Consider the following 25,494-nt stretch of genomic DNA (forward strand, 5'->3'; position numbering starts at 1 on the left):
CTAGAAATATCATCATCATCATCATCATCATCCTGTTGATCATCAATTTTCTTGAGCGGGCACCAGTAATGTCTCCATTCGTCCTAGCCCTGAGATTTTAGAAGCCTCTCTTTACTTGTCCTTTCCAATGGTGCTGCATTGGAGGCTCTTTCAGGGTCAAGGGAATGAGACCTATCATTGTTACTGGTTTTGGCATATGAATATGCCACGGGGAGCTTGCCAGGCTCTCCTATGTGGGCAGGAAACTCTCGGTAGCTTGTCAGTTCTCCGAGAGGGAGAACTAGGCTATAAGATGTCACTTCTAGGAGCGTGGTTTTATAGTCTCTTGATGTTGGCCATTGATGGGATTACACAGTGCCCACTGAGGGCAGTTTCTGGGTGTGACCACCTAGCTACTGGAAAATCTGGAATCTGGGCAGAAGAGGCCCAGTTCCAATACAAACAGGCTTGGAGATCTCAGAAATATCATAAGAAGTAAATTTACTATAAATGAATTACTAGCTGAGGAAAAGAGAAAGCAATGTACCTTAGATGGAACCCTGCCCTTGAGCAGATCTTCTAGTAATCTGGAGTGCTAAATCTTTGGACAAGATATTTGTCCTTTCCTGAAGGATTGGTTTTACCTGGTTTTTGTTATGATAATGTTCAACCCCACCTTTGTATTCCCACCCTTCGGGATCTCTATATAACTATGTTGTAAGGAGTAAGAAAGGACAGGACTAGACCACTAGATGTTGGGAGGAGATGAAGGCAAGACTCTGGAACTAGACTCTGGGAAGGAGATGCTGAGAAGGAGAAAGTGAAGACTAGACTCTGGAAAGGAGATGTTGAAGATGTTGAAAACTAGATGCTGAGAACTAGACTCTGAGGATGAGATATTGAAGATGCTGGGACTAGATGTGAAAGACAAGAAAGTCGGGATGAGATGTTGGGAACTAAATGCTGAAGACTAGACACTAAAGACTAGACGTTGGGGATGAGAAAGTCGACGATGCTAAGACATTGGAGACGAGGTAAAGAACTGAGACTTTGGGGAGTTTGGGACTAGAAGGAGCACCAGATGATGACGATGACTGGAAGTAGAGGACTATGGAACTACGAAGAGGAAGAGGATATAATGAAGCAGAGGGCTTTGAGGTCTACTAAGAGACTAGGATGATAGAATTCTGATGACTGAAATTATGGCCAAAAGGACGACTATGACTGCGCCAAAAGGGAAAGATCGGACATCGCTGGGGAGGAGAGAGAAATAAACCAACCAGCCTGGGGCTCTATCCTCTTTCTCCCTTCCCTGGTCCTTCTCCCCTTGTCCAGCCTGGGGAGGTGGCTCTCAGCCACCGAACACTTGAGATTTGCGTGTCCTGAGAGCAGGCCCATTGCGCACTGTCTTTTTCTTTATTTGGATACTTGCACGTGGCAAAGACTGTCTCCAAGGTCCCTAATTACAGCCCATACCAGTCACAGACTGTGTACACCACCAAGGGAGCTGCTACTGTCTGCAGCCATTGCACACCAGGCCCCATGGGGAAGAAAGTATCATCAGCTGCCTTTTTTATTTGTCTGGGAGCATCATGTCAGCATTGCTCAGGGGTGACTCCTGGCTTTGCACTTGGGAGTTACTTCCGGTGGTCCTTTGGAGACCACATGGGATGCCAAGGATTGAACCTGGCCACGTGCTCTACAAATACCCTCCCTGTTGTACTCCGTGTAAAAAATTACAAAGGCAGCGTGGGAGGGGGAGATGCAATGATGTGTGTGTTGTTCTGTTGTCCAAGGGCACTCGAGGCAGTTCTCTCTCGCATGTGCCACTCGGGTTGGTGCTCTTGAGCCACTGTGTATGGACCGGATCGGGACGGCTTCTCCTTGTGCTCTGCTTCTGTGTGTACTGCTGTGCTCTCTTCTTTCTGTCTCTCTGTCTCTGTCTCTGTCATCTCTCCTCTGGTCTCTTCTGACCTCTCTCTGTCTCTGCTTCTTTGTCTTCTCTCTTGCTTCTGTGTCTTTTCTCTCTCCTGCTGACTCTGTCTGTGTCCTGTTGCCCCTTCTTCTGTCTCTGCTGTCTCCTTGGCTTCCGTGTCTTCCCGTGTATCCTCACCTGTGTCTTCTGTCTCTTCTCTGTCTCCTGCCCTGCTTCTGTGTCTTCTCTGTTCTTCTCCCATGTCCTCTAGTGTGTCTTCTCCTCTGTCTCTTCTGTCTTCTTCTTCTGTCTCCTTCTAGTCTTCCCCACAGTCTTACTTTATATAGCAAATTACATAGGGTGGTGACACAAAGGTGGGTTGAACATTAACAAATCAACAAAGAAGGGTAAGATCATTTCTTGAGGAGATTAACAAAATCTCATCTAAGGAGATCACTAGGAGATCCATTCAAGGATGGGGTCCAAACAAGGGTGTGTCAAGGTGTGTCCCTTTCTTCCTTCCTCAGCTAGTAATCGGCTTAAATAGTTAAAGCAAATTTACTTCTAATATTTCTACCAATGTCATTCTGTATGAGCACAGTAAGAGATATATCAGACTTAAAGTTTGGTTCTTCCTGAGGACACTCACTACATATTCCAGACCACAGTCCTCAGGCCAGGTTAGTCTTCCTAACCCCAGCAGGGTCCTAGTCTCATTGTTACTTTTTCATCATGACAGCATTTGTCTATGACCATGCTCTCAACTTATAGTTGAGTATTGTTGGCTCTTTGGCCTGGTGTATTTTGATGCCAGGGTAGCTCACAACTTGCCCTGGATCCATTCCATCCCTCACAGGGACCCTGCTTTTGGGGTGCTAGGAACTAAGGCAACTGAGTGGAGAAAGCAGATGCCTGGGAGTAAATATTATTGGAGTCAATCAGCTCCCAAGTCACAAAGCATATTATTAACTGTCTTCCTGTGTCCATACAGAAAGGACATTGCTTTAAGGTAAACTAAGTTCCCTGTGGCAAGACTAAAAGGACAAACCCCATGTTATTCTACAACTCCAGCCCCTGAGTTTGTTTGTTTAACCTCTCAGCCGTCTGAAACTTTCATTTGTTTGTTATTTTGGGTCATACCTGCAATGCTCAGGACTTGTTCCTCTTTCTGTGCACAGGAATGACTCCTGGTGGTGCTTGCGGAGCCACATGGGATGCCAGGAATCAAACCTGGGTCCACCACATATCAGACAAGTGCCCTATCGCTATACTATCTCTCCAGCCCCAGTGAACTTTAAAAACTTATTTTTTTTAAATTTTGGGCCACATGTGGTGGTATTCAGAGCTTACTCCTGCCTGTCCCTGCACACAGAAATCACTCCTCATAGGGCTTGGGGACCATATGGGGTGCAAGGGATAGAACTTGGGTCTGTTGTATGCAAGGCAAGTGCCCTATCTACCGTACTATCATTCCAGTCACTTCCTGAGGATTCTCCTAAGGGGCTGGAGGGATAGTACAGTGGCTACTGTACAGATAGTACAGATAGTACAGTGTTTGTTTGGTTTTCCCATGGTCAACGATGATCCCTGGCATCCCCTATGATCCCCAAACACCATCAGGAGTAATTCCTGAGTGCAGATCCAGGAATAATCCCTGAGAATTGCTAGGTGTGACCCCAAAAGCCAAAAATCACAAAAGAAAAGAGGAAGAGACAGAGAGAGAGTGAGAGAGAGAGAGAGAGAGGGAAAATGGTTGCAAAATGGCTTCCTGTTGGTTGAAGAAATCTTTTCATTTATTTCAAACTACAGTTCCTCTTCCACAATTCTTTCAAAGTAACAACTTTTCTCAGGATACACACAGATTTCAGGTGGAAATGTTCAAGTTACTGATGTAGAGAAGTGCAAGAAGTCCAAAATCTGACCAGTATGGTTTCTTCTGAACTCCATACTGCATCCATGATAGACACAATGTTGCTAATTTAATGCGAACTGCATCGTGGTAGATGTAGAAAGATGATTTGAGGAAAATACTGTCATCTTACATTTTTTCCCCCTCTGATATGGCATCTCAGTTTGCAGGGCTACCCAGAGCCTCCTAAAATAGCACGGGGAAATTGTTTGTAGATGTCTCACTCCTGTATCTTTCAGTATCTTATCTGTAGTCTTCTTGGCTACATCAAAATACACTTGTAACTCTCAGTGCTACGTGTGTATTAAGGAGCTCGAGGTCCACCCCTGGCCCAATGCTTGAAGAACCTCACTTGGCATCTCCATTCCTTTGCCAAATGCTGATGATCTGGACAGTCCGCAGCTGTGTCTTGCTTCGAGGGTGGATCGGAAGCAGAGCACAGGCTTCCTCCACTTGAAATGCCCAGATTTCCTGTATTATTATCTCCTCTACACCCACCACTCTGGAATTGAAGGGAGGGCAGAGATCAGATTCACTTTTCCAAATTGTTTCATCAGTTTTCCTTTAATTACTGTCATTCCGTTGCTCATCAATTTGCTCGAGCGGGCACCAGTAATGTCTCCAAGTGAGACTTGTTCTTACTGTTTTTGGCATATCCAATACGCCACAAGTAGCTTGCCAGGCTCTGCTGTGCGGGCAAGATACTCTTGGTAGCTTGCTGGTCTCTCTAAGAGGGATGGAGGAATGGAACCCTGGTCGGCCAAGTGCAAGGCAAACGCCCTACCTGCTGTGCTATTGCTCCAGCCTAAGGAATATTAAAGGAAATTTTAAAAAACTGAGATTTCATTTAATATTCCTTAGAATACTCTTAACTCAGAGATATTTCAGTATTTTAATCTTTTCATGCCATATTATATCACCTGAGGGGTATGTGTGTCTATGTCTGTGTGTGTTTGTGTGTGTCTATGAGAGGAGAGAGAGAAAAAGAGGGAGAGAGGGGGGGAGAGTGAAGAAAATAACTAGAAAATATTTTTTAAAAGCCATATTTTATATTAGAACCTCATTTACTGTCTCCAATGTTTTGTCTCTTCTAAAATATTCTAGTAATTTGATTCAAACCATACACTAAGATTTTGTTTTGTTTTGTTTGGGGGCCACTCCCTGTGGTGCTCAGGATTTACTCCTGGCTCAACACTCAGGGGTCACTCCTGGCGGAGTTTGAGGGACCCTAGGGGGTGTTGGGCATCAAACCCAAGTCAGCTGTGTGCAAGGCAATTGCTCTACTACCCAAAATGGATTCTTTTACTTAGTAGTAGGCAGCATTATAAAAGATATACCTATATTTCATTGATGCTAAACTCATCCTTTATAGAATACAATGTCGTGTTATGAGCCACTAAGAAAAATGTTCTTAGTTTATACAGTGTTTTATGATCTTTTAAATTTTGTACTTATCAAAGATGTGACTTGGTGTATTTCAGTTTTCAAGAAATAAGTCGCTTTGACTCATAAAGAAAAAGAAAAGAAGTGAGGCAAATTATTTTATCTGTTCCTAGTACTCATAGATTTGGAAGTCGACTTTCAATCAGCTGGGAGAAGACATTCACTTCTGGGTTATGGTCTAGTTACTAAGACCTAGTCTCCTGTTTTGATACCAAAACTCTCTGGATCTCACTACAGAACACTTTTGACAATCATATTCATGGTTCTTAAGAGGCCATGGCCTGATCGGCAGAATTATCTTTGTGTACTTTCCCACCACCTGGAGAACCCACTGTCACTGTCACTGTCATTCCATTGTTCATTGATTTGCTCGAGTGGGCACCAGTAATGTGTCCATTGTGAGACTTGTTACTGTTTTTGGCATATCGAATACACCCCGGGTAGCTTGCCAGGCTCTGCCATGCAGGCAAGATACTCTCGGTAGCTTGCTGGGCTCTCTGAGAGGGGCAGAGAAATTGAACCCAGGTCGGCTGTGTGCAAGGCAAATGCCTTACCCGCTGTGCTATCACTCCAGCCCAGGCGAAACCAGAGTCCTGGTATATTAAAAAATCAGTGTAACTCTGGGGTGTTGCTTTCATGTAGCAGAAAGCATATGCCACATCCATGGAATAACAGCTTGATTCAAGGTATTGAAAACATTTTTGTCAATGTTTTTTTTTAATGAAAAATGTACAGAGAAACCACTTCATCTTTATACCATTGAAGACAGTAACTTATAATCTCCATTTCCAGAGAAGGTACCACAGTCACTCAAGGTACCACAGCTCTGAACAAGAAGATAAACTGAACCTATGTTGAAACACTATCTGCCTGAAACCCTTCATGAATAACTTTATGATTTCATGGTGATGAAGTAAAATATTTTTTAAACAAGAAAATCCAAGGTACAGAAAGTTCCAGATGTTTTTGCAAAGTTAAATATGACAAGGACATCTGACAAGGACTCAAGACTCTGAGGGGCTGGGGCAATAGCACAGCAATAAGCACAGCAATAGTACAGCTTGCCTTGTACGTGGCTGACCTGGGTTTGATTCCCAGCATCCCATATTGTCCCCCGAGCATGGCCAGGAGTAATTCCTGAGTGCATGAGCCAGGAGTAACCCCTGTGCCATGCCAGGTGTGACCCAAAAAAGAAAAACAAAATATTGTTTGAAATCTTCATAGACTGGATAGTTTTTAAACAGAATGAATGAATTTTCTTGTGATGATTTACTACAATAAAGCCAATCAAATTAGTGCCTTTGATCTCCTTCCAGTGGAGACAATTGCAAATAATGAGAAAGACAGATGCTGTGATTTGTCCAGATTGCAAGCAAACCTTAACAGCTCTGAACAAGAAGATAAACTGAACATGAAATTTATGAAAATTTCTGCACCCCCCCCTGGGTTCCTGGTTCCATTCATGTTAGCCATTGTTTATGTTAACAGGTACATTAAGGACACTTAGCAGGTACATTAAGAGCAAAGGTCATATAGCTGTGGCTGCAGGATAATAAATAATCAGTGCTTGCTGATTATTAATGCATAGTATAGAAGTCAGAGTAATATCCTATTCTAGAAAGATGTTTCCTGCCTGAGCACACATTTGCAGCTCATTGTTTAATCTAAGCTAACCTTGTTTTACCCAGGAAACTATCTAACCTTAGGGTTTTTATTAAGGGAATGATTTTCCACATTTCCTACAGTTCTGCAGGCTGGAATTCTGGGAGTCTTTTACAGAGGCAGAGGTTTCATTCACAAAGGCTCTTCCCTCATGACCTAACCACCTCCCCTCATCCCTTCCTCTGTATCATCACATTGGGACGTCAGGATTTCAACATATAAATCTTGGAGGGACAGAGACTTTCAATCCATAAGAAGGAACCTGTGTTGAAACACTATCTGCCTGAAACCCTTCATGAATAACTTTGTGATTTCATGGTGATGAAGTAAACTATTTTTTTAAACAAGAAAATCCAAGGTACAGAAAGTTCCAGATGTCTTTGCAAAGTTACATATGTCAAGGACATCTGACAAGGACTCGAACCCAAAGAGTCTGACTCGGGAAGATCTCACCTAGTTTCCTCCCTCACCTCTTCCTGTCTGTACTCCAGGGTCACTCAGGAAAGGCTTTACCACCCACCTAACTAGGAAGGGTTGCCTTGACCGATGCTTTCTTTTCACTCTACCCTCTCCAGAGCACACCCACATCAACATGGTCGCAGTGAGTCGTTAAGTTCCCTTACTGCCTGTCAGCCTTCCTCTCCGAAATATAAATGCCACGGGGACAGGAAATCTCCCTGTTTTACCCCAAGTGCCTACAACAGAGCCTGGCACATGTTAGACGTTTCACGCTTATTTGCTGAACAAGTTAAAGAGGTAAACTCAGATGTCCATCCCACATATTTCTTTTGCACAAGGTAAGCGGGTGGTTTTTCAGTGTTGTATTATATTTCAGGGTAAGTGGGAATATGTGTAGGGGTGTCTCCTCTGTCCCTCCCTGCAGGTGATGTTGTATTGGGTGTATCAACCTAGGTTTTGAAAACAACCTTCCCAGGACATGTATCCGGGCTCTTTGACTTACCTGATCATCAGAAAGTGACCCAATGACTCAGGACTCAACTCCATCACCTTCATATTGTTGATGATAAGGCTATGTACCACTTGGAGTTGCATTAGAACTAAGTGACCAACACTCTGAAAATGCATATAATCATTCCTAACACATTTTAAATGTGATGGAAATGTTACCTATTTTTGGTCACCACTTCCCTAGCCATTGTGCTCTTAAAATAGTGAAGTGAACTAAACAAGGTCTTCAAAGTTCTTTTAGAATATGTCAATGTTGGATGGGGCACTTGCCTTGCATATAGCTGACCCAGGTTTGATCCCCATAGAGTATCCCGAGCTCCACCAAAAGTTATCTTTGAGTACAGAGCCAGGAAAAAGCCCTGATATTCATTGAGTGTGCTCCCAAACTATACTTATATAGTATGTGTGTGTTCCAGAATTTAAATAACACAAGTTATTTATTAACACATGTGCTTTTAAAGTACCTATCCCCTAAAACCCAGAAGTAATCCAGTATGCATTTCTTCAAAGCCTGGAGGAGGATCAGGGTGAGAGTTATGCCCTTGCTCTCTGTGTGTGTATGTCTGTGTTTACTCAATTAAAATAACACAGAGATTTGCCATTGTTTGTGATGATTGTGATGAATATTATGGGAACAGTTGATTGTGAAAAGCAAAATCCTTCTATGGAATCAGGCCATCTAAAATATACTGACTCATGACATTGGATTTAGGTTTAGGTAGACTTGTCTAAGTATGACACCAAAACAACAGGCAAGAACAGAAAACACAAAAAAGTTGTTCTTCAGTTGTTCTTCATCAAAATAAGACTGTGCAGCAAAGGATGTGATCAACATATTTAGTCAAAGGACAATTCATAGGATGACAGTCAGTATTTTAAATGATTACTTAATAAGGGGTTAATGCCTCTACAATATTTTTAACACCTCTATGATACAACAGTAGCAACAAAATAATCAATCTAACTTTAAAAAGGAAATAGACATTGCTACAAAGAATATTTACAAATGGCAATAAACACATAAAAAGATACTCAGCATCTCTTATCATTATACATAAATGCAAATCAAAACTAAAATGAGATAACCATTGGGATGGCTGGTACAAAAGAAAAAAAAACAAAAATTGATAATTACGTTTGGAAAAGGTGTAGAGGACCTGAATTAAAACCCTCATAGATTGCTGGTGGGAATACACAATGGTGCAGAAGCTACAGAGGCAGTATGATGGCTCAGCAAAAAATTAAGCACAGAATGATGATATGGTCTTCAAGTCCACTTCTGATTACATCCCCCAACGAAGTCGAAGCAAGGACTTGAGCAAGTGTTGGGCTCCAATATTCCCAGCAGCTTTATTCATCAAAATAACTCACACTTCTGACACCATGGATCCACCGAGTAATTCTCCAGTTCTCAGAAAAAACTGGGTGTCCAATAGATTTAAGCAAATTTAAAACATTCTCTGGAGATAGCAATAAGTCTCACAGGTTAAGGCCTCAATTATACAAGTTCATTCCTATTTTAGGTACCAATTGAAATTCAGATTGCTGTCAGCAAATCTGAGCATTTGGTTTTACATTAAGGCTCTCATAAACTCCTTTGTAGAATGACTTACAAAACTTTGGGGAGAATATTTACTTCCATTTTTACTTCCATTTTGGGATATATATTCCTAGGACAGAAAAAAATTCATTCAAAACAACATATGCACACCATTATTCATTGCAGCACTCAGTACAATAGTTAAGATTTGAAGTCAACCTAGACGTCCAACAACAGATAAGTGGATCAAGAAGATGTGGTGTATATACACAATGAAATATTACACAACTGTAAGGAATGATGGAATTATGCAATTTGTGGCAACATGGATATAAATGAAAGACATCTTGTTAGATGAAGTAAACTAAAAGAAGGATAAACACAAAATGATATTACTTATATTTGTATTTAGAACAACTAGATGAGGGAACGCAACCCTTTAAAGGCGAGATGCCCAGATTAATCTTGGCCCCAGTGTACAGGGAGAAGAAGGAAAGAAAGAGTGGAAGGAAGGCAGAGAAAAGACAGACAAGAAATGGGGCCAGGTTAGGGGATTCAGCGACAAAGGTGTTGTTAAGGAATGATAGAGCCAAATATCTACACCACAGAGCCACCAACACTGGAATCAAGAGATCCAAACTTTAACAACTGAACTTGGAAAGGTGCCTGTCAAGAGGGTGTCAAGAGGGAAAGTTGGATGGGTTGGGGATATGGGAGGGAACCTGGGAACATTGGTGGAGAGGAGTTGACCCTGGTGGTGGGGATCAGAGCTGAAATATTGTCTGTCTAAACTCAACTATGAATAACTACATAAAATATGGTGCTTTAATAAAATTACAAAAATTTAAAGTGAAAACAAAAACCAGGCAGGAACGACATAGGGGAAAGTCATGGAGAGGGGAACTGGCGTGTCCCCTCTGAGTATGATACTGTTTTGTCTTCACAGTCCCGCCACAAACCCTGTAGCTTATCACAGCTCCTTACTCAAGAGTGGAAACAGGGGCTGGAGAGATAGCACAGCGGGTAGGGCATTTGCCTTGCACGCGGCCGACCCGGGTTCAAATCCCAGCATCCCATATGGTCCCCTGAGCACGGCCAGGGGTAATTCCTGAGTGCAGAGCCAGGAGTAACCCCTGTGCATCGCCAGGTGTGACGCAAAAAAAAAAAAAAAAAGAGTGGAAACAAAACTTTAATCTCCACCTCTTCTCTCTCTCCCACCCTCCTGTCTCCCCTTCCTGTGGTGAGAAAGGGACACAAATTCCAGGCACTAATCACTTGGCCTTTGTGGTGTCACCTGAGTCACTGGAGGGCCCTACCCTCCACATCCCATTGGAACAAATCTGGGAGTGCGCTGAAGAGGCTCCTAATGAAAAACAAAAGACACGCCTTACCTTCAGGAAATATCACAGACTTTGATTGCTTGGTGCCAGAAAGTGGAGGCAAAGACCAAATGTATTTCCTATTAAGCCATGAATTCCAATATCCATCGACAGATAGTTAACGAAATGTGGCATATACATAACATGAATAATTATTCAACCTTATAAAGGAATGACATTCTCATAATGCTACAACAGGGATGTAGCACTGTAGCCCTGTCATCCTGATGTTCATCGATTTGTTCAAGGGGGTCCCAGTAACGTCTCCATTGTGAGACTTATTGTTACTGTTTTTGGCATATCGAATACACCACAGACAATAAGGATGGGCCTTGAAGATTGTTACTTTCCATGAAATGTGACTGGCGTGAATGATTTTACTTACAAGAGGAAACTTGGAAGAATCCAGTTCATAGAAAAAGAAGCGGTGGTGATGGTGGGGCAGAGGGGTGGGCAGGAGTAGGTGGACATGAAGAATTGTTTCAGATGCAAGTGACGAAAAATGTCTGGAGATGGATGTACAGAAATGCAAATTACTTAACGTTGCTAGATTGTCTCCTTACTTAAAGTCATTATAGTAGTAGATTTTCTATTGTATATACTGTACCTCATTGCATAAAGAGAACACACACACACACACTCACGTGGCATGGCCTCTTATCTATTTCTCCCTAGAAAGGTTAATTTCCCTCAATATGCGAACCTGCCATCCTTTTGGGAGAGCCCTTCATGTCCAGTTTTCTGCTGAGAGCAACATGACTAGTTTCAGATTAGAGGGTCAGGCCAGACCCAGCCCGTCCCGTCCAGGCAAATTATTCCTTTTTGACTACCTAGCGCCTATGGAGTTGGTGGCGGCACAGGTGGCGGTGAGGAGAGAGATGACTCAGCACAGGCCAGAGCGCCACTCACCCCACGAGGTGGCCATCCAGACACACCTGATGTTCTCATGGGAGCTGATTCCCTCCACCCGATTTCTTGGGGAGACACAAACTCAGGTTGAGACGAGGAATTGCTCTTTGCAGGAAAGGAAAGTCAGTCCTAGACCTTACCCAGGGTTACCGGGTTCTTGTCTTGCCTCGCAGAAAAAGAATTTCAGGAATAGACAAGCAGTTAAGTAAAACAGGTTTTACTGGAGATTTTTGGAAGGGGAGGAAGTAGAGAAAGTGTGTGTGTGCGTGTGCATGTGTGTGTGTGTTTGAGAGAGAGAGAAAAAAAGAGAGAGAGAGAGACAGACAGACAGACAGACTGACTGACAGAAAGTAATGAACTCAAGAAATTGCAGGCTTCTCCAAGGGCGGGCATGTGCGCGCACGCACGCACGCACACACACACACACACACCAGCATTAGATATGGAAGCATGAAAGTACGCAAGAGGGGAGATTCGGGCGCCACATGTGCTCTGGCTTTACATGTACACAGCCAGGGTACAAGTAGCACATGGGTTAGGGAGCACATGCAAGCCCTTCCTTTGTTCAACGTGGCTTTTACAGGGTTTTCCCGAGCTGCCTCATGTGGGGCTTACTGACTAGTAAGTCAGTTCGTTGCTAGGGCTGTTGCTAAGTGGGTCGAGTTGGGAGTGATCTTCTTTGGAACTCCTTTTCTTGACCTTTGTCCTGATGATCTTCCGTGGATGGGTCCAGCCTTCTCTGGTCTGGGCTAACTGAGGGTTAGTCAGATTGAAGGAAGAAATTGAAGTTTCTCCAGTAATTACCTTCAGGCCCTTTCTGTAGAGCGGGTCCAATCTCCTTCAGGGTTAGATCAAGGTGATATAGGCAGATAGATTAGAGAAATTTGATTGCCATGATGTGGAGGGGCCCTTCTCTAATCTATCTGCCTCCTTGATCTTGGATTTTTAGTCTTCAGAACTGTGAACAAAATTAATGTCTGTTATTTAAACCTGTGACATATGCACAAGTCTGTGGCGTATGCGACAGAATCCCTGCAGATGGACTACATGATCTTTGAGGGTAGCCTGCATTTGCTATGGTCGAAGAACAAAAGCTTGCACATAAGCTGTGGTGTTTGACTAAGCTTTTCTCTCTCCAAAGATTAAGTTTATTCCTTCTTATCTAATTTACCTTCTAGATAAAAACATCCTGAATGCGTGAGACAGTTTTTCCCTTTTTACTTTGATACTAGGAAACGTGAGTGAATCACTTGGGAGATACACTTTGTTCTCTGGGCTCTTTTGCCCACCTTTACAGTAGGTATTTGCAAATTCTTTCGGTGAGGATGTACTGCCAAATTGCAACTAAACCAGTTCGCTCTTTAAAAAATTTTAAAGGACTTTTATTGATTCGGTAGGAAAAGAGTTAGCTTGATCCTGCATCTATTCGAAAGGGAGCCCTCAAGTGGTTATAACCAACTATTTCAGAGCAAATCCAAGGAGATTCTGGAGTCATAACATCTCCAAGTCTTTAAAACTTCAACACTTAACATTGTGCAGCACAATTTTTAGGGTTTATTTTTTTTTTGGAGGGGAGGGGGTGTTGAACCCACACCTGGTGATGCTCAGGGGTTATTCCTGGCTCTGCACTCAGGGATCACTTTAGGCAGTGCTTAGGAAACCATCTGAGGTACCAGCTGTATGAAAGGCAAACACCTTACATCCTGTACTATTACTCTGATTCTTACGGCAGATTTCTAGAAGCAAATAAATTTTATTTAAAGGCGAGAGAAAAAGGTAAGACAGACTTCTCTAGTGGGAGAGTGCTCCATTAAGTCAAAGAAATATGCTCCACAAATTGGGATGTGGGCGATTCCAAATGTTTTGTTTATTTTTAAATTTTGCTCACTGCATCCTATTGGAGTAGAGGAATGTGCTAGTATTTTCTGTGTAATATCTCATTTAATGGTTACTACTCTACAGTGGGTCTTTTTAATTTTACTAAAAAGATTACCATGAGCATATATATTTGTCCCAAATCACAAAGCTAAGAAAGGGAGACCTACCCGTTTGTGTATTGTCTTTAAGACTAAAGATACACAAGGAACTTCCACTTTGTACCAGTTTTTTTTTTCTTCCCTGTCTCCAGTTAGCTAGGCTAGAAATTGCTATCTGGAGAAAAAAAATAAAAAGAATTTGCTCTCTGAGCTCTATCTCTTTTGGCATTTTTTTGCATACATGCCATTTATTTATCTCTCTGAGCTTCAATAGGAAATGTCTCTGAATTATATTTTCCTACTCATTGTCTCTTTAGCTCTGTTGAACTATCTACTTCAGTCATGGAGTTGACTGTATTTAAAACCTATACATTTTATTCAGTGTGTCCTAAAATCTGCCTTTTTATACTCTGTTTTTTTCCTTTCCTTTTATTCCTTCTCATCTTTTATTCATGGTCTTTTCATATTTTGATGAGATAATTTCCATATTACCTAAGTGTTTGAGGATCTTAGTCTTTCATTTACTAGTCTACGTTTATCCATTATTCCCTGCATGTTACTTTCTAAAAATTGTGAACATTAAAATATGAGGTAATCCAAAAGCCTATGTTGAGCAAGTTGACTGTGAGAATGTTAAATTTTACTTCTAGGTGATCCTGCCTTAGAACTTCCTCCTCTATTTCCAGCTTTTTTTTCTCAGGTTTTGTTTGATGTTATTATTTAATCTAGACCCTTGGGCTCCTGAGTGCAACTTGCCACACAATTAGTTATTGCATTTGTACACTTTGTCATCTCACTTAATATTGTCCAGGTGGCTTTTTGGAGTAACCAGTTGACCATATTGCTGGAAAGAAATCAAAATCTTTCTCGAGAAACTAAAATTCTCAATCATGTTAACAGCATAGGCTGTGAGAAACTCTAAGGCATTTTCATGCATTCTGCAGGGTTAGCTTTCTTTCTTAGTATCCTTGTTCAGTCCAGACTCTACTTTTCCAAGGAGAGACCTGAAGCCCAGGCAGATAAAATGACTTACCCAAGTTACTACCACAGCTGGAAAATAGACGAGAGGTTTAGAGCTTCTCATGATCAGCTGCACCAAGAAACTTCTCAAGTTTGTATAGTGATATGTAAATCTGGCTAAGAAAAAGAAATCCAAAGAGAATGGGAAGAGATGGGAAGTGGACTAGAAGTGGATGACATGGCCTTTACATAGCAAGCCTCTCCAGCAGAAAAGTTTTCTTGACCATTTTTAGGACATTCTCCCCATCTTGAACTTAGCACAAGGTAAGAGTCACAATAAACTGGAAAGAAGGAAATTTTACCAATTGGTCAGATTTTTCCCCCCTAATTTGGACATGACCTCTTCTCAAGATTCCATGAAGATCACTTAAATCCCAATGTTGGACTCTCCAAAACTCAAAAATTGTGTAATTTGAGTATTCAAAACTGATGACAATTGAGGGGTAATACTCCAAAGGGAGATTTTTGTGTAATCCCTCCCCCATCCACCCCACCGCACCAATTTTCAAAAACATCCACATCTGAGCCTGGAGATGGAAGGCGTCACTATTGTCTGGATTCTGTGTCATCTGGCTACTTTTTGTGGCGTGAAGATGGCAGAGTAGAACTGACTGTAAGTGTGATGCGGAGAGAGATTCCCCTGAAATCAGTGTGAGTCCTCACTGATGTTGTTAATAAGGGCTTGGAAATTGCAACGTGCAACAACATGGCTTGGAATGGAACTGATTTTTACCGTGGGCTGTTCTTTTTCTTTTTGTTCTGCTTTTAAAATATTAAGTTCCTGGAGCTGGAGCAATAGCACAGCGGGTAGGGTGTTTGCCTTGCATGCGGCTGACCCGGGTTCGATTCCCAGCATTTCATATGGCCCCCTGAGCACTGCCAGTAGTTCCTGAGTGCATGAGCCAAGAGTAACCCCTGTGCATAGCCGGGTGTGACCCAAAAAGAAAAAAAAATTAAGTTCCTATGTTCTCTCTCTGATCCAAAGTTCTAAACAAAGACCCCATAACGATAATTTGCTTTTCCTGGTGCCTCCACTTTCCAGCCTTATTCCAGTCCAGAGTTGTAGATGACTGGAACCTGGTAATTTCTGGTAGGTTGTTCAAGTCCACCCTGAACAGGAAGACTTCTTACTGGGCAGGAGCACCCCTCCTTCCCTACCTCCAGACCACCACACACACACTCACTCCCTTTGGGACCATTGGTGCCCGTTGAACCTACTGTGCTTATCTCTGGAGTGTTGGGAGGGAATCAGGGCTCCAACAGGAAGTCCACACAGAAGGGGAGAAAGTTAAACACTGGACACAACTGGGCATCCTTTAAAAATCACTGTCATCTCGTTGCTCATCGATTTGCTCGAGCAGGCACCAGTAATGTCTCCATTGTGAGACTTGTTGTTACTGTTTTGGGCACATTGAATACGCTACTGGTAGCTTGCCAGGCTCTACTGTGCGGGCAGGATACTCTTGGTAGCTTGCTGGGCTCTTAGCAAATCATTGATAACAAACAGTATTATACAAATTATTAAGTGCCAGCCATGGGGGCAGGCTTAAGGAGTGGTTGGGAAAATTGGAGAAAATGGAGACAACGGTGGAAGAAAAGTGGAAGGAAGGTGTCATGGTGTGGGACTGGTGCTGGGAGATAGACAAGTAAAGCCAGCCTGCCATGCCGGAGAAACGTGCTGACCCAGTCTGGCCTCGCCTCATGCTGGGATGCTGTCCTTGAGGGCTGTGTCCGCATCTGTCAAGAGGTGAGGACTCAGCTGTGAAGCCTCAGCCACCAGGGATGAGCTCCATAAAAATGTAGAAACTGTATATATACATATATGTGCATATATGTGTATATATATAAATATATAGAAAATGTAGATTGTTTTAAAAAATAATTATAACAAAACAGCATTGAATGAAAGAGTGTTATTTGAAGATATGATGTATAGGATTTTGTACATAATACATGTTACAAATGCCTTGCGTCTGATTGATTGTGGTTTCACTTTTTCCTAAGAATGAACCCTATTTTTTAAGCTTCAGCGCCAATCTTGATTTAGTCCACTGGGTGGCGGAATAAAACCACTAATTCACTTGCATGTTGTGACTTTTGTTGCTTTTCCGTCTTCCAAGAGCTATCACTCCTCTTCTGTCTCAGGTAGCCTTTTTTTCCTGAGACAGCCTGGAATTGTGTATGATTCATTCTTTCAGCTTTAAATACTTTTTTTTTTCTAGAATAGTTTGTTTCAAAACAGAGCTTTTCTACATATCGCACTCTTGACAAATATCTTACACACACACACACACACACACACACACATACACACACACACACACCCCTTTCAACAGTCACTCACCAGAGTAGTATTACAATTGATAAACCTTATTGATATATTATCACCTGAAATCCATTGTTCACATCAGGATCCACTCAGTGTTGTATGTTTAATGGGTTTGAACAAGTGTCCTGTCCCCATTGCTAGCAGATGGAACAGGACACTTTCCTAGCCCTGAAGATCTTATTCTTCCCTCTCCTGGATTCTTCATTCCAAGCATTGATTATTCCAGCAATACTTTTACTAAAATTGAATCCACGCCGAGAAGTCTGTAGCTTGACACCCAGAAGACAGACACATCTGTGGAGTGTGTTGTAGGCAGAGGTAGAGTAGACTTATAGAAACCAGAAAATCTAAGACTGGAGTACCTGACCTTATGCCAAATATTACTTTCCCCAAAGTGAAAGTTTGGTATTTCTAGATTTCTACTTGCTGCTGCCAAGGAGAGAGAGAGAGAGAGAGAGACAGACAGACAGACAGACAGACAGACAGACAGACAGACACAGACAGACAGACACAGACAGAGACGGAGACTTAGACAGAGAGACAGAGAGAGACAGAGAGACAAAGAGACAGAAAGAGACAGAGACAGAGAAACAGACAGAAACAGAGACAGAGACACACAGAGACAGACAGAAAGACAGGGATAGAGAGCCAGACAGAGAGAGAGAGACAGAAACAGAGACAGAGAGAGACGGAGACAGAGACAAAGACAGAGAAAGAGACAGAGAGATAGAGAGAGAAACAAGAGCAGAAGCTGCTAGGTCGCTGGGTCCCATGGCCTCAGTTCCACTGCAGACTGTGCCTTCCATTCTCTCCGTTTTGTTCCAGGCTGAGCTTTGCCTGGGGCTGACTCTGAGGGTGCAGGGCTCCGGGAGGGATTGGAGGCAACCCCGTGCAGGTTGGTGCTCACCCCTGGCATCTTCCGAATCAACGTGGGCTCTCCCTGCTGACACCCTACCCTCGGGCTGCCCCACCCATATATGCCACCAACGGGGCGTGGGCTCTCGAGGACAGAAGAGACACCGAGCTTTCATGCCAGTAATTGATGTGAAAGACGCCACTATTTTGACTTCAAATGTTTGATGAGGGTTTGGTTTGTTTGCATTTATCTTGGGGGCACACCCAGCTGTGTTGAGGGTTTACTCCTGGCTCTGCATTCAGGGATCCCTCCTGCAGGCTCGGGGGACCCTATGGGATGCTGGGATCAATTCTGGATTGGCCACATTCAAGGCAACCCTACCCACTGTACTAGCTCTATGGCCCCACTGAACGTTTTGTTTTAATTTTTACCTTTAACCCCCACTTCACCCACCTCTTCTCTTCACTGTGGCTGTTAGGCTGTTGTGATAGAAACAGTAAGGATCAGGCATTTGTGATGTCACCAGGATAGTAGCTCGTCCGGGTGCTCAGTGCACTCAGCTACAGTGCTCACGTAGGGCCTGTTCTTTTTGGTGTAGTGATTGCATAAGTGCCCACCAAGATTCGCACTCCTTAGTTGTGGTACTCAGGCACATGCTGGTTGTGGTGCTCAGCGGTGGGGCCAGGGGTTGCTGTGGTGCTCACACATGTGCTGGCCATAACGCAAAAGCAACTTTAAAAAACCTTTTTTTTATTTTATTGAATCACTGTGAGATAGATCCTTACAAAGCTGTTCATGATTGGGTTTCAGTCATACAATGTTTCAACACCCATCCCTCCACCAGTGTAATTTCCCAGCACCAGTGTCCCCAGTTTCCCTCCCAACCCCCCAAACCACCCCCACCTACTTCTGCCTCCATGGCAGGCACCGCTTTCCTCCCTCCCTCCCTTTCTCTCTCTCTCTCTCTCTCTCTCTCTCTCTATATATATATATATATATATATATATATATGTATATATATATATATATATCTGTCTGTCTGTCTGTCTCTCATTTTAGGCTTTATGGTTTGCAATACAGATGCTGAAAGGTTATCATATATATCCCTTTACCTACTTTTAACACTCAGTTCTTGTCCGGAAGTGATCATTTTCATCTAATGTTATCATAATGGAACCTCCTCTATCTTAACTACCCTCCACCCCCCACAGCCTTGTGGTAATTTCCATTGACCAGTCCTCCTGGCCTGTTTTCCCTGGGCAGGCAACTTTTTAAAAAGCAAGTGGTGCTCTCAGTGGAGGAGAGGAGACAACATTTTCTTCTAGGACTCACAATGCAACTGGTTGTGGGGTGACTAGAAAGAGCTGGAGGTACCAAGACCACAAAGACCTGAACCAGAAGGATCCATGCATGTGGAAGTATTGGGGATGGGACTTGTGACTTTAGTCTTGAAGGGCAGATGTTTGAGGTCCTGAGATCTCTCTTCACCTCCCCGCCCCCCCCCCCCCCACACACACAGAGTGACTGAGAAAGCACCAGGGCAGAAACAGAAGTGCACAGTTCCTCGTGCAGGGCAGCCAGTTCCCAGGGCTGACTATGCACTGAGTCGAGAATGACGTCTGTCCAAAGGAAAAGGGGGCAGGGATGGGCAGGGGAGAAGGTAAAACCCAGCCCCACAGCCATGATTGAGCACCAACTGTGCGCTTGGTTCTGAAGACACAATTTGATGTAAAGACACATCAGGAAGCAGCCATGTCAATGGAGCACTTCCAGGCCTTATCAAAGTGCTTTGGAAGTAATGTTGGGGGTTAGGGTAAAGGGGACAGGGGACACTTTCTGGTGAAACTGATGCTCAAACTGAATTGCAATTTGCTACCAGCTTCCTTCACTCTTGGCTACAAGATTTTTGTCCCTGTTTAATGGACTTTTAAAAAAAATCAGATGCTCTCATTTGTAGAATATAAAATAACATAATTTGAAACTAACACCCAAGGACAGTAGAGACAAGGGCCAGGAAGATTGCTCCATGGTTGAAAGCCTGCCTCATGAGCTGGGGGAGAAGGCGGCTGGGATAGAGAAGGGATCACTAAATCGATGATGGTTGGAGGGATTGTTTGGGATGGGAGGTGTGTGCTGGAAGTACATAAAGGACCAAGCATGATGGACTCTCAGTGTCTGTATTGCAAACCATAATGCCCAAAGGTAGAGAGAGAGTAAGAAGGAAGTTGTCTGCCATAGAGGCAGGGGGCAGGGAAGGGTGGGGGTGGCAGGAGGGATACTGGGGAGATTGGTAGTGGGAAATGTACACTGGTGGAGAGATGGGTGTTCTATCATTATATGGCTGAAACTCAATCACAAAAGCTTTGTAACTGTATCCGATGGTGATTCAATTATAAATAATAATAATAACAATAATAATAATAGTAATCAGATGCCTTTGGTAACTGCTTCTGTACAATGATGAAGTATAAATAGCTACTCTTCATTAAGTTGGAAGCACAATGCCAACACTTTACTTACAAATCCACTTTTAATCCACAAAGCAATCCTATGGAACAGGAGAATAGAAACACATTTATATTAAAAATGTATTAACTGGACATTTCAAGCCCACACGGGTGTTTTCAATGTACAGTTACAGAATACAATTAGCACCATCGTACACTTTATCCAGATGAACAGTCAGCTATTAGGCCATGGTGCTACATTGTTCCACACGTTTTCTCACAGCAGCACCACGATGACGTGAAATTCGGGACTTATCTCTGCACACAGCTCTGAATTTGAATTTAAGTGATAAGGATGCTTCAGACCTGGAACCACAAGCCTGCTTCCAGCTAAGAAGGAGTAGCAGGGATTTATCCCCCTGCCTGAAACAACCAAAATAGAAGACACAAAATAGATGAAACCATGTCTCTACAGGAAAATATTTTCTCATAGTTTGTGAGTGTCTTTATATTTTGGTCAATGTTTCCTCTAAGGTGCTGAAGCTTCTAAATTTACTGCAGTCCTGTTTGTTTATCTTTGCTTCTGTTTGCTTGGCCAATAGCTTTAACTACTCAAAGATGCCTCTAGCTTCAATATCATGGGGAGATCTGCTTATGTTTTCTCCCATGTAAATTGTGAATTCAGGTTTCATCTCAAGATCTTTTATCTATTTTGATATGACTTTTGTGCATGGTGTAGAAAGGGGTTCTTTTTTTTTTTTTTTTTTGCATGTGGTCAACCAGTTTTCCCACCACCACTTATGGAAGAGGCTTTCTTTTTTTTTTTTTTTAAAGAAATATTTTATTGAACCACCGTGAAAACAAAAAAAATACAAAGCTTTCAGGTTTAAGTCACAGTCAAATACTGATTAAACCACCATCCCTTCACCAGTGCACCCGTTCCACCACCAAGAACCCCAATACACCCCCCTCCCACCGGAAGAGGCTTTCTTTACTCCACTTTATGCTTTTTGCTCCTTCATTGAAAATTAGCTCTCCACGTACTTGCGGATCTGTCTCTGGATTTTCAATTCTATTCCACTGATCTGAGAGTCCTTATTTCAGTACAATGCTATTTCAATTACTATGGCTTTATAGTACAGCTTTAAGTTGAGGAGAGTGATGACACCCATCTTTCCCCCCTAGACTTGCTTTGGCTATTTGCCAGGGGGTTGTTATTCCATATGAATTTCAGGACAGTTTGATCATCTCTTTGAAAAATGCCATGGTATTTTTTACAGAGACTGCATTGAATCTGTATAACGCTTTGGGGAGTGTTGCTGTTTTGACAATGGCAATTCACCCAATCCACGAACAGGAATCTATTTCTAATTTTCTTGTGTCCTTCTTTAGTAGGATTCTGTAGTTTTCTTTGTATAGGTCTTTCACCTCGTTTGTTAAAGTGATTCCTACAAGCTTGATTTTCAAACCCCGGACAGTGGAAATTAGTGATATCCAGAATCTGAGGTGGCCCAGAGCTGAGCGCTCTGTGTGCCCAGGACATTGACTGCATAGGTGAGGCCTGGCCCTGGGAGGGCCCAGAGCAGCCAGGTTTCTGTAGCTGAGGTTGTGAGATTGCAACATTTAAAGAGAAATTCCAATAATTTGGATTCTCCAAAGAAAACCCAACACAGGCTAAATTGGAGAAGTCATACCATTTGATTTCCAAACTCATTCTAAACTTATACTCAAGGAGACAAAATAGTATTGTCATCAAGATAGGCAAATGGATGAATGAATCAGATTAGACGTATATATGCCTATATACAGTTATACATACACTGTCACTGTCATGCCGTTGTTCGTCGATTTACTTGATTGGGCACCAGTAATGTCTCTATTACACTCAGCCCCGAGATTTTAGCAGCCTCTCTTTACTCATCTCTCCCAACAATTGGAGGCTTTTACAGGGTCAGGTGAATGGGATCTATTGCTACTGTTTTTGGCATATCAAATACGCCACAGGTAGCTTGCCAGGCTCTGCTGTGCGGGCGGGATGCTCTGGGTAGCTTGCTGGGCTCTTCGAGAGGTATGTATATATCTTTTACTGTATTTGGGATATAAATACACCATGGGGAGCTTGCCAGGCTCTCCCAAGTGGGCAATAGACTCTTAGTAGCTTGTCAGGTTCTCTAAGAGGGAGAACTAGGTTATTAGATGTCGTGCAGCCACATTCCGGAAGCTTGGTTTTATAGTCTCTGGATGTTGCCTGTTGATGGGATTACACAGCACCAGGGCAGTCTCTGGGTGTGACTGCCTGGAAAATGGAGGATCTGGGCAGAAGAGTCTCAGTCCCGATCCTAGCAGGCTTGGAGACCTCAGCCCCAGGTCCCACACACCTGGGTTCCTCTACCAGCTCCTCCATGCGTGAGGTTCGTCTGAATGTGTGGAGAGTGGCCTGAGCATGGCCGTGGCTGGGTTTCAGAGGTCCTCAACTGTTGAGGTTCTGCTGGGGGGGTGGAGAGAGAAATGCAACCCATCCCTTCCGAGGGGCTGAGGTGAAGAGAGCCAGATGTAGGGGCAAGAGACTGCATCGCTCTCTTCTGGGAGCTTGGTTTTATAGTCTCTGGATGTTGGCCATTGGTGGGATTACATGGTGCTGGGGACAGTCTCTGGGAGTGACTGCCTAGTTATTGGAAAATGGGGGGTCTGGATGGAAGAGGCCCAGTCTCAATCCGAGCAGCCTTGGAGATCTTGGCCCCGGGTCCCACACACCTGGGTTCCTCTGCCAGCTCCTCCATGTATGAGGCTCGTCCACACATGTAGCAAATAATTTTTGATGGAGACAAAGAAATAGTATAATATTTTCAACAAACAGTATTGAAACAATTAAAGATTTCTATGCAAGAACAGCAAGTTTCCTTTATACCTCCCATAATACATAAAAGTGAATTTAAAATCAATCCTGACCCTAACTATAAGCCCTACAACTACAAAATCTCTAAAGCCCTAGAACATAAGAAACATCTACAAAAATTTAAAAAAAAATTGGTATGTTTGTTTTTTGGCCACACCAGACAGTGCTCAGGGCTTACTGTGCCTAGCGATTATTCCTTATGGGTTTGGGGAACCAGATGGGGTGCTGGGGATTGAACATGGGTTAAATTCATTATAAATCCCTACGTGCTCTACTATCACTCTGAACCCAACATCTATAAATTCTGTCAGGTAAAGCCTCTTTACATATGATATCAAATGCATAATCTACGTGATAAAAGTTGATCATTTGTATTTCATCAAAAGTCATAAAAGTGCTCTTTAGGTAAATGTAAAAAAAGTTATAGCCTAGCAAAAGATTCCTGCAAATCAACAACTCATGCATATATACACAACAAAAGAATTATAAAATCAAGACGTTTCACCACTGCTCATCAGTGTATGAAAACCAAGTATTTGAAATGATACATACCATTACTCATTAGGGAAATAAAAATTAAAGCCTTAGTACAAACCTATTAAAGATATATAGTATAATGGGTAAGGCAAAAAACAGAGAAATCCAAGGACATGGATCTTTAAGAAATATTGAACCTATTGGAAGTTTTTCACATTTCCAATTGTCTTGCTTTGCAAACACTACCAAACTATTTTTCTAAGTTCTCACATAATTAATTAGGGAACCCCAGTTTTGAGGTAAACAATGCAACTAGACTGGAGAATATGATCTTTTACTTTACAGATTGGCAACAATGAGCAAATTGGAGCCGGGGATATTTGAGAGTTTTCAGAATCTTTTGTGCACATTGAGTGTGCGGCAAATACAGATGAGAAATTATGGGGTACCTAATGTATTTTCCTCAGGAAAATAGAAACAAGAGACTTCTATACTTGGCATATACCAGTAATTCACATTGTGTTTGCTAGACTGTGAGTCTCACAATTTAAATATCACGAATTGAAGTTTTGGGGATTTTTTTTTCTTTTTAGGTCACATCTGGAATTGCTCAGGGGTTACATTTGGCTGTGCACTCAGGAATTACTCCTGGCAGCGGTTGGGGGACCACACAGAATGCCTGGGATCAAACCTGGGGTTAGTCGCATGCAAGGCAAATGCCCTACCCACTATAATATCGCTTCAGCCCCATGAATTGAAGTTTTATATTCCAAATCTACAGAATTCTGCTAAGACTAGGAGAGAAACCAAAGGGTGGGAGTGGATGTAGCGCTATAAAGCAAAAACAGAAACAAAGACACGGGATGTCGTGCTCCTGGTGAAGATGACTTAGAAGTGCAAGGGAAAGTTCAAGTAAGGTTTTTAAACAAGAACAATAAGTCAAGTATCACAGAGAACATTCTGCTCTTGTTTCTGATGTAGCACTTAACACCCCATATTAACGAGGCAGTCAGCCATGCGTCTGGGCGTGCAGTTGCATTTTTAGCTGGAGAAGCTCTCATTCAGGGTTCAACTCAGGAAAGTATGAGCTGGGAATGGCCAGTTGAACTGGGTGAAGCTCTGGTGCCCTCCTGTCTTGCCCCTTCCACCTGGACCCAAACCATTGTTGTCTCAGTTTGATGACTCAATTTTCTCATCTCCAAAATAGAAATAAACATTCCTCTCTTCACATAACATCATCTACGTCATGGGGGCCTAATACAGATTCCTTAAATGAATGAATATATTAGTTTTTGCTACAATTAAGTGCTGCACAGGCCACATGATGACCATGATCTTACAGGGACACTAAAACCTACAGAGGATGCAAACAATTTCCTGATTCTAACTGTAAAAACCAACTTCCTCTTTTCAGTAGAAATGACCCATTAGTGATGAGTCAACGCACGGAGAGCATGCATTTTTCTAATGCCGATATATTTTACTAAAAATTTCTCAATAGTGCTTTTACTTAAAAAGACTCTCAACTCTTTTGTAGTTATTCATCTTTTTCATATCAGCAAAGTCAAGCCCCAGTGAGAGAATGATGATTTGCTTATACTATATAGCACAGACCCTAGATTCATTGACCTTTCTTCTATCAAGAAGCAAGCATTAATAGGCTTCCCTATCCTCAGTTAAAGTTCAGAATAAATAAAAAAGTAGTGAATACTCCATTAAATTGCTCTCGGTATCAGAGTGCAGAAAAGAATCTGTTGTAAAAATGGACTAAAAGTGTGATAAAAACCA

The 25,494-nt window shown here is 42.5% G+C and overlaps 1 pseudogene; it reads right to left on the reverse strand.

Annotated features, from left to right (window-relative positions):
• Positions 1 to 1,421: 1,421 nt before the first annotated feature.
• LOC129405351 (small nucleolar RNA SNORA70) lies at positions 1,422 to 1,549 on the reverse strand (annotated as a pseudogene).
• Between the last annotated feature and the right edge of the window lie 23,945 nt (positions 1,550 to 25,494).

The sequence above is a fragment of the Sorex araneus genome, chromosome 5 (genome assembly GCF_027595985.1).
Source record: "Sorex araneus isolate mSorAra2 chromosome 5, mSorAra2.pri, whole genome shotgun sequence".
Classification (NCBI taxonomy): Eukaryota; Metazoa; Chordata; class Mammalia; order Eulipotyphla; family Soricidae; genus Sorex; species Sorex araneus.